The sequence below is a fragment of the Misgurnus anguillicaudatus genome, unplaced genomic scaffold (genome assembly GCF_027580225.2).
Source record: "Misgurnus anguillicaudatus unplaced genomic scaffold, ASM2758022v2 HiC_scaffold_34, whole genome shotgun sequence".
Lineage (NCBI taxonomy): Eukaryota > Metazoa > Chordata > Actinopteri > Cypriniformes > Cobitidae > Misgurnus > Misgurnus anguillicaudatus.
Window position 1 is genome coordinate 990,988 of NW_027395284.1, and position 6,138 is coordinate 997,125.

Consider the following 6,138-nt stretch of genomic DNA (forward strand, 5'->3'; position numbering starts at 1 on the left):
TATGTTCATGCTCATAACTTCTGACCCGTGAGTCCTAGAAACTAAATTCTTGTTCCTTCTGAATCCTTGGCTCATGATGATTCAATTGCATACGTTGATGTCATTTGTGTCATGCAAATCTTTCCGCCATTTTGATTTTTCCGTAAAACCTACTTTTTCGAACTCCTCCTAGACCGTCCGTCCGATTTGCATGTCCTTTGGTATATAGCATCTAGAGACACCCCAGACAAAAAGTTATCAAAAGCTTTTTGATAGACCAATGCGTTCTCGTATAAATTGACAACATATATGGCGGCGAGCACGCCAAAACGGACGTGAGGCCATATCTTCGCAAAACTTTATTGTATCGACACGAAACTTGGTATATGTCATTACAGTCATGACCTGAGGGTGCCTGCAACGTTTCGTCACAACGCCACCTAGTGGTCACGAGATTCGAAAAATGCATATTTTCGCTTATAACTACTTCAAACTTGAGTCTAAAATCATGAAGGTGGTCTTGTTAGATTCCTTGAGGCATGCCGAGTCAAACGATACCAAACGGTTTTCGGTCGGCCATTTTGGGTGTCGGCCATTTTGAATTTTCTCATTAAGTTCAGTATTTCACAAACCGAATGGTGTATGGTTACGAAATTTGGCATGGTTCATGGGTGACATGTTCTGAGCGCACCTATAAATCTTTAGGACGGCGCCACCTAGTGGTCAGGATATGTAAATAAATTGTTTAAAATCTTTATATCATTTGATTAAATTGCCACACTGACATAAGACTTCACTCTATTGATTCCTTGGCTCATGCCGAGTCCGACTGTACCAAATATGTCTGAGTCAAACGTACTTCCTGTCGGCCATTTTGAATTATATTGAACACCTACTTTTTCGAACTCCTCCTAGAGCGCTCGTGTGATTGGCTTGATTTTTGGTATGCATCATCTAGAGACACTCTAGACAAAAAGTTATCAAAAGCTTTTCGGTAGACCTATTCGTTGTCGTATAACGCATCAAAGAATGTGAGGGCGAGCACGCCAAAATGTGTTTGAGCCTGTATCTTCGCAAAACTTTTGCGTATTAATATGAGACTTGGTATATGTCATAACAGTGATGACCTGAGGGTGCATGCACCATTTCGTCACACTGCCCCCTACTGGTCACGAGATATAAAAAATGTCTATTTTTGCTTATAACTACTGCAAACTTGAATGTAAAATTATGATAGTGGTCTTGTTAGATTTCGTGAGGCATGCCGAGTCAAACGATACCAAATGGTTTTTGGTCGGCCATTTTGTGTGTCGGCCATTTTGAATTTTATTTAAGATCAAGTATTTCAGAAACGCAATTACGTATTGTTATGAAACTTGGTATGGTTCATCAGCAACATGTTCTGGGAGGACTTGTAAACTTTCCGGTGCCCCCTAGTGGTCAAGAGATTTGAAGCTATATCTCTGCATCTCTTTATCGTATTTACACCAAATTTGGTGGGTGTCATCACAATCAAGACCTGAGTCACAATTTATTTTTTGGTCAGTGCCCCCTAGTGGTCAAGTTATTTAAGGCTATATCTCTGCATCTCTTTATTGTATTTACACCAAATTTGGTGGGTGTCATCACAATCAAGACCTGAGTCACAATTAATTTTTTGGTCAGTGCCCCCTAGTGGTCAAGTCATTTAAGGCTATATCTCTGCATCTCTTTATTGTATTTACACCAAATTTGGTGGGTGTCATCACAATCAAGACCTGAGTCACAATTTATTATTTGGTCAGTGCCCCCAGTGGTCAAGTCATTTAAGGCTATATCTCCGTATCGCTTTATTGTATTTACACCATATTTGGTGGGTGTCATCACAATCAAGACCCGAGTCACAATTTATTGTTTGGTCAGTGCCCCCTAGTGGTCAAGTCATTTAAGGCTATATCTCCGTATCGCTTTATTGTATTTACACTAAATTTGGTATGTGTCATCACAGTCATGACCTGAGGCACCATCTATTGTTTCGGCAAAGCACCACCTAGTGGTCTCAAGATACAAAAAATTGCTATTTTTTCATAAAACTAATGCAAACTTAGATCTTAAATTATGACAGTCATCACGTATGAATCGATTTTGGCCATGTTTGGCTTGACCCCGGTATCGCTGCTTGCAGCTATATTTAGGGGTCAAGCCCCGAAGGGGCGTAGAACCCTATTGTTATTGTTAGTTTTCTTATTATTATTATTATTCATCTTCTTGTTCTTCCGCCATTGAAGTCAATGGCAGCCCATAGAACCGTACATAGGAAAGTTATGAAATTTGGCACACATGTAGAGGACAGTCTCAGAAGTTACTATAGCAACATTGGTTTGTCTGACTCAAACCCTCTAGCGCCACCAACAGTCCAAAAATCCACTTATGTTCATGCTCATAACTTCTGACCCGTGAGTCCTAGAAACTAAATTCTTGTTTCCTCTGAATCCTTTGCTTATGATGATTCAATTGCACACATTGATGTCATTTCTGTCATGCACATCTTTCCGCCATTTTGAATTTTCCTTAAAACCTACTTTTTCGAACTCCTCCTAGAGCGTTCGTCCGATTTGCATGTCCTTTGGTATGTAGCATCTAGAGACACCCCAGACAAAAAGTTATCAAAAGCTTTTTGATAGACCAATGCGTTCTCATATAAATTGACAACATATACGGCGGCGAGCACGCCAAAACGGACGTGAGGCTGTATCTTCGCAAAACATTATTGTATCGACACGAAACTTGGTATATGTCATTACAGTCATGACTTGAGGTTGCCTGCAACGTTTCGTCACAGCGCCACCTAGTGGTCACGAAATTCGAAAAATGCATATTTTTGCTTATAACTACTTCACACTTGAGTCTAAAATCATGAAGGAGGTCTTGTTAGATTCCTTGAGGCATGCCGAGTCAAACGATACCAAACCGTTTTTGGTCGGCCATTTTGGTTGTCGGCCATTTTGAATTTTCTCATTAAGTTCAGTATTTCACAAACCGAATGGCGTATCGCTACGAAATTTGGCATGGTTCATCAGTGACATGTTCTGAGCGCACCTATAAATCTTTAGGACGGCGCCACCTAGTGGTCAGTATATGTAAATAAATTGTTTAAAATCTTTATATCATTTGATTAAATTGCCACTATGACATAAGACTTCACTCTATTGATTCCTTGGCTCATGCTGAGTCCGACGGTATCAAATATGTCTGAGTCAAACCTACTTCCTGTCGGCCATTTTGAATTATATTGAACACCTACTTTTTCGAACTCCTCCTAGAGCGCTTGTTTGATTGGCTTGATTTTTGGTATGCATCATCTAGAGACACTCCAGACAAAAAGTTATCAAAAGCTTTTCGGTAGACCTATCCGTTGTCGTATAACGCATCAAAGAATGCGAGGGCGAGCACGCCAAAATGTGTTTGAGCCTGTATCTTCGCAAAACTTTTGCGAATTAATATGAGACTTGGTATATGTCATAACAGTGATGACCTGAGGGTGCATGCACCGTTTCGTCACACTGCCCCCTACTGGTCACGAGATATAAAATATGTCTGTTTTTGCTTATAACTACTGCAAACTTGAATGTAAAATAATGATACTGGTCTTTTTAGATTTCGTGAGTCATGCCGAGTCAAACGATACCAAATGGTTTTTGGTCGGCCATTTTGTGTGTCGGCCATTTTGAATTTTTTCTTTAAGTTCAAGTATTTCAGAAACGCAATTGCGTATTGTTATGAAACTTGGTATGGTTAATCAGCAACATGTTCTGAGAGGGCTTGTAAACTTTTCGGCGCCCCCTAGTGGTCAAGAGATTTGAAGCTATATCTCTGCATCTCTTTATTGCATTTACACCAAATTTGGTGGGTGTCATCACAATCATGACCTGAGTCACCATCTATTGTTTTGGTCAGTGCCCCCTAGTGGTCAACTCATTTAAGGCTATATCTCTGTATCGCTTTATCGTATTTACACTAAATTTGGTATGTGTCATCACAGTCATGGCCTGAGGCACCATCTCTTGTTTCGGCACAGTGCCTCCTAGTGGTCAAAAGATACAAGAAAATTACTATTTTTTTCATAAAACAAATGCAAACTTAGATCTTAAATCATGACAGTCATCACGTATGAATTATTTTTGCCATGTTTGGCTTGACCCCGGTATCGCTGCTTGCAGCTATATTTAGGGGTCAAGCCCCGAAGGGGCGTAGAACCCTATTGTATTTGTTAGTTTTCTTATAACAATTATTATTATTATTAGTTATTCTTCTTCTTCCGCCATTGCGGTCTATGGCAGCCCATAGAACCGTACGTAGGAAAGTTATGAAATTTGGCACACTGATAGAGGACAGTCCAATGTGTCCCCACAGCAAATTTGGAGTCTCTATGTCTAACCCGCTAGCGCCACCAACAGTCCAAAATTGCACTTATGTTTTTGCTTATAACTTCTGATCCCTAAGCCCTAGAAACAAAATTCTTGCTTCTTCTGATTCCTTGGCTCAAGGCGATTCGATTGGACCCTATGTCGTCATTTTCCGTCATGAAAATTTTTCCGCCATTTTAAATTATTCGTAAAACCTACTTTTTCGAACTCGTCCTAGAGCTTTTGTCCGATTGCCACGAAAATTGGTATGTATCATCTTGAGACACTCATGGCAAAAAGTTATCAAAAGAATTTTGATACAGCAATCCGTTGTCGTATACCGCCTTAACGAATTTAACGTAGAGCACAAAAAAACAGATTTTAGGCTGTATCTTCGTGAAACTTAGCCCTATTGACACGACACTTGATACTTGTGATGTCAGTCAGGAGCTGAGGGTGCATGCACAGTTTCGTCGCAGCGCCACCTAGTGGCCAGACCAATGCTTTACATGCCTATAACTTTGGCCCCGATTGACATATTTTCACGGGACTTGTTTCTTTGGAGTTCTGGGTAGTTGCCGAGTCCAACGATACCAAACATGCAAGAATCCGCCTTACGGTTAACCCTGCGCAGCAAAATAGCGCTTAAAAAACATGCGTGAATATCTCCGCAAACGTTTTTCCGATCGACTCGAAAACACCATAGGAAGAAACTAACCTTACCTTCTGAACAAAAAGTTCTATTGGCGTTATATTAAAATTTTCATTAGAAATTGCCGAAAATTGCAAAAAACGAAAAAGTAACTTCAAATTTTGTGTTTTTTACACATAAATGGTTGTAACTTCGTAACGAAAAGAGATTTTTTCACCAGATTTGATACGCTGATGTATGAGCACATTCTGAGGCCACAAAAAAATTGTATGCTTTCACCACTATATGGCCTTATAATTGAACAAAACCTTTGATAACAAGCCAGCCCTATGGTCATACAACTGTTTCTTAACTAAACTAAAGTGTATAGACATAATAGTAGCTAGATGTAACACAATCATGACCTGATTTTGCATGCGCAATTTTGTCATTTTGCCACCTACTGGTTTTGAGATAGAATATGGTATTTTTGCCTAAAACTACTGCAACAACACATCTAAAACCAGGAGTCATCATGGATTATTCCTTTCATGGCTTTGACTATAATCACTGGTGATTGCCAATTGACCCCCTAGCAACCATTGAGAACACCTTATCAACCGTTTTTGCAAAAGCTATATCTCTGCATCAGAACATCATAGAGACATGGGGGTGGTTTCTTTTGACTCAATAAACTTGCTGTAACATGATGTGACCTACGTTTTACCACTGCAAACACCACTCACATGTCCTTCAGTGCTCTAATGTTCCATGATTGTCAATAACAGAAGGACGATTGCAGTAGACAAGAACTTAGATTATTGTTGTTGATAACTTTTTTGTTTTTTCATCTAAAATTATTAGGTTTACCTAGGTTCTTCAATCTGCTTATCCGATCTCAATTTTACATCCTTTGTGCCCTTTTCGGCTTGACCCCGGCATTGCTGCTTGCAGCTATATTTATTAGTTATTCTTCTTCCGCCATTGCGGTCTATGGCAGCCCATAGAACCGTACGTAGGAAAGTTATGAAATTTGGCACACTGATAAAGGACACTCCAATGTGTCCCCACAGCAAATTTGGAGTCTCTATGTCTAACCCGCTAGCGCCACCAACAGTCCAAAGTTGCACTTATGTTTTTGCT